Here is a 12,467-nt window from a genome sequence, read left to right on the forward strand (position 1 = left end):
AAAGCATCATTTTGTTATTTCTAGGGTGGTCAAGATGATCTTGGGGGATCTTTTTCTGAGAACAAACCACAAATAAAAGGTTAATACTGAAATTCCTGCAGTTTTTCTTGCCATCCTTTTCCATTTTGGGTTACCAAAGGATAAAACAAAGATATTATGTAGGAAAGTGTTTAAGGTTGATTTGTTGGGGGGTCTCTATCAAGTTCTCAAGAACATAGATGATAAATTGACCATTCCATTATTGATTGATTTTAGAGTGACCATTAGGAATGGTAAACAACCGCCAAGGTTCCCCTTTTTGTATTTTGAGGATAAGTGAAGTTTCAAATATAGAAGGTTTATTGTAGAAAGGAATGCTAACTTTCTCTGGGCTCTTTTTAGGTAGACAAAGATAGAGAGTGAAGACTGGATAAGAAAACTTCTTGACTTCCATGGCTATTCAGAATTTGCCTCAGAGGATCAGTTGCTAGTTTGGGAGGAAGAGTTAAAGGAGATTTGGGCCCGTGTAGGTGACGAACCTAAAGAAGTGAAATAATGCTTCCCCAAGCCAAAACACATTGATTGGGGTAAGCGTATTCCTGCCATCCTCAAAGGACCTGATCCTTCCCCTTCCAGGTTCTCCATCATTTGTTGGATGACCTCTTCCTTTGTCAAATATTCTTTTTTGACTAGGTCGGGAGGCTTTGTGCTTAAGTTTGTTAGTAGTTAAATATTTTAGTTTCAAGCCTTCTCCAATTTTGATTTCTTGACTTTCGAAATTTTGGATTTACCCTTCTCAATTCTAGGGAAATTTTGTAATTATTTTTGGTCTTGGGTCAGATCTTCATACTTTTAAACTTAGTATGTATTTTTTGTTAATATTAATATTAAATGCTCTTGGTTATAGCCCTTTACTTTAAAAAAATTAAAATATAACACACATCTTTTCGTAAAAGGAATAAAAAAATATCTTTATTTAGGTCAAATTATGGTGGTCATATACATGCATGGCATGGTCCTAAAAAGGTGACTTTAAAAAGTGGTTTTTATACAAGCCTATTAAAAATTAATTTTTATCATCTTGATATTAGAATAAATTAAATATTTGAAAATTAGGCTTATAGTACTAGATTTTATATAATTGGATTTTTTAATATTCTACATTTAAGTGCTTTAAATTTTTAGTCCAATTGTGATAAAATTCGAAAATTAGGAAAAGCACTTTGACTCTTTATGGATCGAGCTTCTTGCACCTACTTAGTTAAAAGGTCATATTTTTTGGGATTATTTATCCCTTTGACATTCCACAAGAAAATTTTCATTTTTGTAAAGTTTTTAGGTCCTCATCAAGAACATGACCATAATGGTTTACTAGTTTGCATTACCTATGTCCTTTTTAGCATCCACATTCCCTTAAATGTTTGAGTGATAATCTTCTATGCTTTTAGGTTATGCATCACAAATTGTTTATTTTTTGTTCCAAGTCTATATTCTAGGCTTTTTATCCAATGTTTTTTCTCTATTCTTTCTCCCCTCTAATGGGGAATAAAGGGTTTGGTTCCTATTATTACCTATTTTTATCTCTACTAACTACCTCCTTATCCAAACCCTCACAAATAACCTCATTATATTCTTCCAATAGCCCTTTATTTACCCTTTCTTCTTGAACTAGAGGAATTATTTCCATCTCCCTAAATAATTCCTCCTTTGATGTTAAATCATTGTCATCCTAGGGGGAATGTGATAAATTCTCTTCATTTACTAACAAATTATTAAAATATCATTATCAACCACCTAAGCCTCTCCATCTCCCCAATTTCTTTCAATACTAAGTCCTCCTTTGATGTTAAATCAGTATAATCCTAGGGATAATGTGACATGTTCTCTTAATTCACTGGTTATTTATTAACATATCATTCTTCACCCATGGGGTTATTCCATCTACTTGATTTCCTTTTGGGGTATCCCCCCTTACCTCCCCCTTACCTCTTCTTTATTAAGGCCCTGCTCTTTCTCTCTTCTCACATTTTTCTCAACCTTAATTACTTTCATTCGCCACTTTTTATCTCCGAACCTTGATTTCCTTTTTAGATGGGCATGGCATAACCAAAGATCACATTCTCTTCCACTAAAAGCAAGCAAATTGTGAAGATTCAAACTCCAAGATTGTTTTCCACACCCCAAGTTGGGATTAAATAGACACCTAGGAGGGTAGAACCATTTATTGATAAATACACACATATCCTTACATAAGCAAGTCTTTTCTTAGAGCTAGGAATTGGGTCGATAGCGGATAGCTAGTTGAAGGCACTAGCAATTACCTTAAATAGTAATTCAGCTCATAAATCCATAGCAAGTTGTGATATCCAAACATATTTATGAGCTATATTAATTGTATCTTGTGATGAGTTGAACCCAATATCCTTTCTTTTAAGAGTTATGGAAGATTTCCCTAAGAACCAAAACCTCCTAAAAGAGCATTTCTTAGACCCTCTTTGCAATAAATGAGAAAACAAAAATAACATAATTGTAAAATCCAATTTCTTTTCGATATGCCATTTATTAGAGATCTATGATCAAATCATCTTAATGTTTGAATGTGATCTCATACATTTTTTAATTAATGATATTTCTACTTTAAAAACCCCTTTATCTATAATAATATTAGAATCATTAATAGAAAACTCACCTCAATTTAATCCTAAAAGGAGGTTTCCAAAAGAGATTTCACACCTTTCCTTCTAAGATGATTCCTCACAAGTATTAATCTAGATACCCACAGCCCTCAAGGATCACTCTTTATGTAAAACTTATGACAAACATGAAACTGCAACTGACGTCAGAGCGTGCCTTCAACGGTACTCAGAGCGGAGTGGAGCGTGCCTGCGTCATCCAGGGAACGGTCTTGTTTTTTTCATGTTACCGTTAAAAAAAGCTGGATTTCATCTCTATTTAGGGGCAGTTAATCTGTGAAGAGGGGCAGATTGTTCCCTATTGTATTGCTATTTTGTTTTGTTTTGTTTGCCTTTCAGATTGTTTCCTATTGTTTGGCTTTCAGATTGTTCCCTATTCTATTTTTGGTTTTTGGTTTTTGGCATGGCCATGCTCTTTCTTCCTCCTGCTTCTGAGTTTTGTGTGTGGATGATAATTTTTCAATGGTAAATTAGTGTGACCATGGTAGGCCTTGTTTTTTTGTTTGCTCATAATTTTTCTTCACCAGGAAGTTGCTCTGGCCTTCACAAGGTAGCTCCACAATTGTGAAAGTTGCCCATGGAGCTGGCTTAGGTTAACTACTCTCTCCCTATCTCCCCTTTTGAAATTCAAATTCGCAACCCTGTTTTTTCACTTCAATTTACATGAACCAAACATGTTTTGGACCATTTTGGTAACCTTGCATTTCAAAAGGAATATAGAGACTGCAATCACTTTTAAGTTTTAAGAGTTATAAGCAATTTCTACTCTTACCTCACTCTGACTGCGTATTACTTTTCCTTATTTTGTTTCAGAAGTAGCGGTGGGCTCAGGGTTGGTTGCTTAATCATGTACTGCTTTCTTGTTATTCATGTACTGCCTATCTTTTCCTTGCTTGTATTCATGTACTCCATGTCTTTTCCTTGTTTGAGTATATTTAGTTGTTTTTGTTTTCTTTGATTAATAGAAAAATAATGCATTTTCTTTGTCTGCTTGTTGACTCTGTTTTAATAGCAGAGAGGAGTTCAAGAAGAGCTATAAAGAGGCCAACCCTAAAATTGCCCAGGTACCAATTGAATTGGCATATGCTTTGGGTCATTCTACATTGCAGTTCTATTGCCAATACCTTTATGTTGTGCATGTGAAGATACCTTTATGCTGTGCATGTGTATTTTCTTCATGTGAGTTGATTTTTAGTGTATCTGTGCTCATGTCAAACTTATATATTTCTGAGATGCCTCTGTTCTAAATGGTTCATTTGTGTTAATTGGTATCTGTTGCTTGATTTGGGTGTGATATGTACTGGGTGTCTTTTTGTTGAGAACTAAAGTGTTATGATTACTTAATTATATTCTCCAAATCATTTGAATTCAGTTTGGTAGAACAACCAATTGATTAGTAAATTTTTTCCATAAATAGAGATTGTCTCAAGGTATGTACATTGCTCTTCTATGTTTTAATTGTAAGTTTCTGTTCTATTTCTTATTCTCTCTATCATTATTGGGTTATATATATATATATATATATTGTTTACCATGTTTGCATTGTAGTATTTCTACTTTGTATATTATCTGGTAGACTGATTTGAAGTGTCCAATTTTTATTTGAAATTTCTAGAATGTTTGCACCATCTTTACATATATATATATATATATAATTGTTAAATCATATTATTCCTGCTAGTGTTAACTGCTATATAACTTATATCATTAATTATGAATCCGAATCGTGATAGGTTTATTTCTCTTATAGTACTATCAGTGCTATCATAATTAAATTTATTGTTAATATACTCTTATGATTATTTATGTATTGCTAGTGTTATAATGCTGTCACGTTACATGGTTGATGCATTTCAGTCACTTTGCATAAACCATTTCAATGAATGGTTGTAATGTCTAATTTTCTTGTCATTTTATGTTAAAATTATTATTTTTCTTTGGTTGTCATTTACTTTATCTTCATTATTGTATGTAGTCAAAATGTGTGTTTGATATTTAACATTTACATTGTATGTGTTTTAAGTTTGAAATCCGCTTACTTATTTGAACTTTGGAGGTCACTTTGTTTAGTGTATTTCACTTTGACATCGACTTATTGTTTATGTGAAGTGTGTAAATGAGATTTTAGTCTTTTTGTGTATACCAGATCTAACTTTGACATTCACTTGGATTTGAACCACTTATTTTTGTTTGCATAGTATAATCCTCTTATTTTTTTCAAGGTGTGCTCCTAAGCTTTGTCATTCCTTTATTGTTTGAGTATTTTATTATTAATCTATGTGAGAGAAACATGGAGAGAGAGTGAACTAACTTTGGCATTCACTTTTAATACATCCAATTATTATTATGTCGAAAGGCTTCTACAATGACATAAAAAATCCTGTCAATTAATATTCCGACATATAATTTGACGTGCAGATGGGTAGCGCAGCAGCTCACCTGAAGTGGAAGTGGAATTTGATTGTGATTGGCGTTACAATCACCTGCAATGGCTTTATTGGAAGTGTCTTGCTTAGTATTTTAGGCATTATGGATGAATGATGATGCATTCCATCTAAAGGTGCACATTTCTGTCACATTTATTTAGTCTTTTATTAAAAGATGTTGATTCAATGGTTTTGAATATTGAATGAGTTTTGCAGTGAGGCCTGCAAGAAGGATGTGCCTCTAGCGACTACTGATATGCATAACTACTAGCAGGATGGGAAAATCTGGACTAATTTTGGTTTGTTGTTTTACGATTGCTTATATATTTTATTTATTCCCTTTTAGGTTTTGGTTTATATGTACTACCACTGTGTTAATTTGTGCTATATGCAGGTGCAGAAACCCCAATAGCACCACAAGAACCCAAGCGTTCAGAGGCTAAGAAACCAGCTGAATTGTACTGCTTCGGCTTCTCTTTTTGTTTCGTAGAGTCTCATGGTTTGATACATTTTACTAAATCTGTTTGTTGATGTTGGCTTTGTGAATTTTGTTTTAGCAGAAAGAGGTCAAAGAGTAAGATATCTTTTATTTGCTTGTATTCATGTACTCCATGTCTTTTCCTTGTTTGAGTATATTTCATTGTTTTTGTTTTATTTAATTAATAGAAAATCATACATTTGCTTTGTCTGCTTGTTGAACCTGTTTTAATGGAAGGGAGGAGTTCAAGAAGACCTATAAAGGGCATTGCCCACGTATCAATTGAATTGGCATATTTTTGTATGTCGTGCATGTGTATTTCCTTCATGTGAGTTGATATTTAGGGTATCTGTGCCCATGTCAAAGTTGTATATTTCTGAGATGGCTCTGTGTCGAATGGCACATTTGTGTTAATTGGTATTTGTTGCTTGATTTGGGCGTGATAAGCATTGGGCATCTTTTTGTGAATTAAAATGTTATGATTATGTTTATGTACTTTTCTCTTCTATGTATCAACTGTAAGGAAGTTTCTGTTTGTTTTTTGTCTTATCCTCTCAAATCATTCTTGGTTTGAAGATACATGTATTTTTTTTTATTGTCTACCATGTTTGCATGGGAGTAGTTCTACATTGCATTTTTTTGCTGGACTGTTGTTTGTGGCTTCGATTTGAAGTGTCCAAATTTTTATTTGAAATTTCTATGGTGTTTGTGCCATCTGTGCATGTATCAGTTTTGTCTGCTCCACTTGATAGGCATGTCAGTTGCACTATGTGAGCTGTCTTAAAATATGCTTACTTGGAGTTGTCCTTAAAATGTTAGTGGGTGGCATTCATCTATGATGCCTGCTATTTTCGTAAATGATTTACTTTGGGGCTTCTTAATACATATTTATATTACAAAGGGAAACTTCAAATTGAATAACATCTTGTTTCTTATTTGGGTCATGTTCCACCTGCAGCTTGCCAAAGATGGCGGTGATAAGTGGAAGTCTTTGTCAGATGAGGTTTGCAGCTAGGCTACCATATGGTTGGTAAAATATGTTGGTAGGTTGCAAAATATGTCAGAGGTTGATGTCTTGGCTTTTTGTTTTTTGATTGCTTTTAGGAGAAGAAGCAATATATTGAGAAAGTATTTGTTTTTTAAATTTAAGTATGCTAGTTTGTATGTATATTGACATCGTGTTTGCTTATATGAAATATATGTTTGAACTTTGGTATCCCTTTAATTTATTTGAGAGAATTGTGACAATTATTTTTTTATGATTGCAATGAGAGCTTGAACTTTTGCATTCATTTATTTGATTGATTTACCATTTGTGTGCTTATATACATTTGAACTTTCTCATTCACCTAGAGTGAGCCACTTCTTATTTGTGTGTAAAGGCATCCACTTATTTAAGTGAGACATGTGCTTGAATTTTGACGTCCTTTATTGTTTCAGTGAATTTTGATATGACCCATTTTGTGTTTGTGAGGTCTGTGCTTGAATTGCTTTTAAATTCACTTGGATTTGAGCAACTTATCCTTTGTGTGTATTTGCATCCACTTATTATTTGTGTGAAATGTGGGTTTAAATTTTGGAATATCCTTGGTTGGGTGAACTTAGTTTTATCTTTGTTTGAAGAGTGTTTTTAACTTAGACGTACACTTTGTGTGTGTTAAGAATGGGCTAGCCTGGGTAGTTTGAACTTTATTGTTTACATTATATATGTATGGAGTTTGTGTTTGAATAATCTCTGTGTGAGGTGTCCTTTAATTTGGTATCCCTTTAATTTATTTGAGAGAATTGTGACAATTATTTTTTTATGATTGCAATGTGAGCTTGAACTTTTGCATTCATTTATTTGATTGATTTACCATTTGTGTGCTTATATACATTTGAACTTTCTCATTCACCTAGAGTGAGCCACTTCTTATTTGTGTGTAAAGGCATCCACTTATTTAAGTGAGACATGTGCTTGAATTTTGACGTCCTTTATTGTTTCAGTGAATTTTGATATGACCCATTTTGTGTTTGTGAGGTTTGTGCTTGAATTGCTTTTAAATTCACTTGGATTTGAGCAACTTATCCTTTGTGTGTATTTGCATCCACTTATTATTTGTGTGAAATGTGGGTTTAAATTTTGGAATATCCTTGGTTGGGTGAACTTAGTTTTATCTTTGTTTGAAGAGTGTTTTTAACTTAGACGTACACTTTGTGTGTGTTAAGAATGTGCTAGCCTGGGTAGTTTGAACTTTATTGTTTACATTATATATGTATGGAGTTTGTGTTTGAATAATCTCTGTGTGAGGTGTCCTTTAATTTGGTATCCCTTTAATTTATTTGAGAGAATTGTGACAATTATTTTTTTATGATTGCAATGTGAGCTTGAACTTTTGCATTCATTTATTTGATTGATTTACCATTTGTGTGCTTATATACATTTGAACTTTCTCATTCACCTAGAGTGAGCCACTTCTTATTTGTGTGTAAAGGCATCCACTTATTTAAGTGAGACATGTGCTTGAATTTTGACGTCCTTTATTGTTTCAGTGAATTTTGATATGACCCATTTTGTGTTTGTGAGGTCTGTGCTTGAATTGCTTTTAAATTCACTTGGATTTGAGCAACTTATCCTTTGTGTGTATTTGCATCCACTTATTATTTGTGTGAAATGTGGGTTTAAATTTTGGAATATCCTTGGTTGGGTGAACTTAGTTTTATCTTTGTTTGAAGAGTGTTTTTAACTTAGACGTACACTTTGTGTGTGTTAAGAATGTGCTAGCCTGGGTAGTTTGAACTTTATTGTTTACATTATATATGTATGGAGTTTGTGTTTGAATAATCTCTGTGTGAGGTGTCCATACTAACTTAAGCATTTACTTTATAGTGTTTTTAACTTAGACATTTGTGTGGAATATGCTTGAAAGAGCTTTGTTTTTTGTTTGTATGAATAAAGTTTGGTTATTATTTTGTGTGGAATGTACAAATTAACTTTTGAATTTGTGTGGCACGTGTGTATAAAAACACTTTAATTGTGTTTTCTATGTGTGTGAATGAACTTTGGTTTTCATTGTTGCGTGTTTGAAATAACTTGGCATCCATATGAAAGTGTATGAATGAACTTTGAACTTAGAACTTAGGCATTCACTATTTGCATGCTTGAAAGTTTATAGCATTCACTTCATCTGAAGTGGATGTGTGTGTGTGTGTGTGTGCGCGTGCGCGCAAGTGGGTGTGAAAGTTACTTTGTTATTCACATTGTGTGAAGTGTTTGACTCTATGCTTGAACTAACTTTGACATTAATTTTCTTCCAGTATAAATATACTTCGTGCATGTATGTATTTGATTTGAACTTTGGCATCCCCTTAAAATTATTGAGTGAATGTTGCATTCATTTTTGTGAGTGAAATATGAGTTTGGACTTTTGCATTCATTTATTCAATTGACTTACCATCTATATTTGAACATTCCCATTCACTTGGTGTGTTTTGGCATCCACTTATTTGTGCAAGGTGCTTGAACTTTGACTTTGAGTATGAACTCTAGTATTCATTGTGTGTGAGAGTGAATTATTTTCAACATTTAATTGAATTTGAGCCATTCATTATTCCTGTAAGATGTGTGTTTAATATCCTTCCTATTTGAATGAACTTAATTATTCATTTTTATTTTTTTATTTTTGTGTGAGATAAAAAGTAAAACCAATGTATCTAGATTTTAGAGGTCAGTCTAATGCTATCCTTGCATTTAAAAACTTGCATCCACTTCAGTTTAGTGATACCTTGGAATCTATGGATAGTAAGGTAAAAGATAAAATCAATGTATCTACAATTAAAATCTTCAATGAGTTCAAATTAACCCAAGAGCTCGTATATAGATCCTTGAGTTATGATAAACTCTGGATCCAAGATTTTATTCACTTTGCTTGTTATGTTGGTGTTCATATTGTGCATATTCCTTTTCCTTTTTGGGTTTTTTTTTTTTTTAATTGGTCTATTATTGAACTCACGATATGACTTGAAATGATCGTTAAGATTTTTCTTCAAGGTTCCTTTGTTCCCTGGTGTCTTTATTATGATCTCAGCCACAACTGTGTCTACTGGTTTGGCATACAATCCTTGTCTCTCATTAGGCCATGCTTCCTATTCATGCCCAGAGTAGTTTGGACTGAGATGATTCACTTGCTTATACCCTATGGCTCTCTTAAATGCCTTGCTCGCATACATAAATCGGCTCTCTTAAATGCCTTGCTCGCATACATAAATCGGCTCTCTTGTTCATAAACTCTTGGTGTAAATGTGTGTTGCAACCAAAACAGGGCTTGGAATTTCCCTGTTAATCTTTGTTGTGCAGTCCCTATGTGCAAGAAAAAGATTATTACAATTTTGTGTGTTTGAGGTATACCTTGAATGGTGGTGCTTTGAATGGTGATCTTTTTCCTTATCCTTGCATTTGTAGTTGATAAAATCTAAATTTTCTTTCAAATTTTTTCATAAGTTTGAAGTACATTGATTTTTACGAAATTCTTGATCTGCTGGAGCCTCTCTTTCTATTACTCTCATGCAGAATTCCCAAGCATTCTACTGGTTTCCATCTTTCTCGTGGCAGTATTCCATCCATGACATCTAGATTTTATTGCAAGTTTTTGTACAATTTTTAAATGGTTTTAAGTTTTCTATGAAAGAATCGGTTCCACCGAGGACAACCAAATATGATGGCCAACTAAACCAATAATCTTAATAGATAGTCTCTAACTGTTAACTAATGAATAGTCTCCATCTTTTCTTTCTTTATCTAGATTTAAAGTACTATAACCCATCAGAGGTAAAATTAAATGTTGAGTACTCCCAAAATCTGATTCAATTCAGTCAATGACATAGTGTCAAATACTTCTGTGTCTTCTATGATGTGGTTAGCTCGTGCTTTCAGGTAAAGTAGTTCTACTTTCTATGGAACTACATGTAGCCAATTCCATGATATTCTTTCTAAATTATAAAAAATCACAGCCCTGTTTTTCACTTCAGTTTAGATGAATTAAACATGTTGACAAAATTATATTTTAAACGCAAATTAGACACTACATTTACTGTTAGGAGTTATAAGCAATTTCTATTAAGAGTTTGACTTGGTATTATTTTTCTTTATTATGTTTCAGGAAGAGCTGCGGGCTCAGGGTTGGGTGTTTACTCAGGTACTTGGTGAGTTTAAGTGACATAAGAATAGGTTATCATAAAAATGAAATGAAATTTATATTAATTAATAAGGAAATTATGTGAAACTTTTTGTGCCTTGAATATCATATTGTAAAGGAAAATATACTTCTCATTTACAAATTTGCAAGCCAAACATGCACACTGTAGATTTAGTCTTGTTTATAATAGTTTTAAGTTCATTGTTTTATCAAAATTTGAACATTGCCTTGTTTTTTAAAAGCAAACCAAAACAATATTATCCTTGCTTTTAGTTCATTTGTTTTATCATTTAAGGAATATTAGAAGCATTATTCCAAGTATGATTGTAAAAATCTTTTATTGCAGCAAAGAAGAGCAATTTTTTTCATATTTCTATTGGGTTCTTTTGTCATCAATGTAGATATATTACATAAAAAATGTCAAATATTGCCAATACAATTTGTTGAACTATTTTGGATTTGCAGCAGATAGACTTGAATGTCAGGCCTTCCTAAAATACTTTACAATGGTTTCTAGAATTGCAATAGCCACCATGTCTATGAACACTTGCAAAACATATAATAGAAATTAATGAACCAATAAATTTTATTAAAGAATCATCTTTCTTATAATCAAATAGAATTTTAATATATTAATAAATTTTATCATCAATTGAAAAGATTGAGATTGAATTAAAAAACTTACAATAATAACTGAGCTGATTAATAACAAAATTTGAATTACCCCTTGATCTTTTCTTTGGTTTGAAATAATTGGTCTCGACCTACCATATGAGTTCTATAATTGTTATGAAATTTTCATCTAATTTTTTGTTAAGGTATTTTGAAAAGACAAAATGATATATTGTATACAATGGTTGTGCTTTCTATGCATCCAGAAAAGAGCGTGTATTGCCATCTATTTCTTGTTATCTTGATGAGATTAAATTTTATATGATTAAAATGTGAGTGACAACTAAATGGAGAGAATAAGGTCATATGTCAAATAGAAAAATAATGAAAGAGTTATCTATGTAATAAAAATGATGCGTAGCAAGATACAGTAATATATAAGATGACATGGTTAGAATGCCGACAGACATTTGCACACAAATCACATTCCAAAAACTTCTGTGAACATATCTCAGACAATATCACATTGTACCCAACCATGGCCAATGCACCTTTAATCTCTTTTGCAACTGAGAATAATAACCAACTCTAATACCATAATGAAAATTTTGAAATTTGAGACTTTAAGTTGAAGTTGAAAAATGAAATCAGAAATTCAAATTATTATTGTTTGTGTTACTGCTATAGAACTTATTGTTGTTATACTAGATCACTGCTGTCATAAATAATTTTGTTGCTGTTATACTACTGCTATGATATATCTACTGGTGTCATTATTAATTTTGTTGCTATTATACTAGTGCTATGATATATTTATTACTGTTGTTTTAATGTTTTCATGTTTTACTGATAATAGAACATGGTTGATGCAGTGAATGGACAATCAAAATCAAATTCATTTCAATCACTCCAATGAATATTTAGAATTGCTTTGCTTTTCTTTCTATATGATTTTGGTTTTTTTCTCATCAATCTATGTTTATAATTTTTATTTTTTTTCACTGTAGATCATTCTATTTTTATTTGGAATTGTCATGCCCCTTTATTTTATTTTGTTGGAGAGTTATAGTTATGATTTTTTTCTTTGTATTGCTGCTCCATGTTT

At 32.3% G+C, this 12,467-nt stretch overlaps 1 long non-coding RNA gene across 6 annotated transcripts; it reads left to right on the forward strand.

Moving 5' to 3' along the window:
- Window positions 1-2,744: 2,744 nt before the first annotated feature.
- Window positions 2,745-10,961, forward strand: LOC131033755 (uncharacterized). 6 transcript variants are annotated; one of them, XR_009103665.2, is made up of 6 exons: window positions 2,745-3,264; window positions 3,486-3,543; window positions 3,688-3,736; window positions 5,091-5,232; window positions 5,315-5,397; window positions 5,493-10,961. It is a non-coding gene; the product is annotated as an uncharacterized LOC131033755 (long non-coding RNA). The 6 variants fall into 6 exon arrangements; XR_009103662.2 differs by having other exon boundaries at window positions 5,091-6,619; window positions 10,715-10,961; XR_009103663.2 differs by having other exon boundaries at window positions 5,091-5,397.
- The last annotated feature ends 1,506 nt before the right edge of the window (window positions 10,962-12,467 follow it).

Source organism: Cryptomeria japonica, chromosome 3, assembly GCF_030272615.1.
Source record: "Cryptomeria japonica chromosome 3, Sugi_1.0, whole genome shotgun sequence".
Lineage (NCBI taxonomy): Eukaryota > Viridiplantae > Streptophyta > Pinopsida > Cupressales > Cupressaceae > Cryptomeria > Cryptomeria japonica.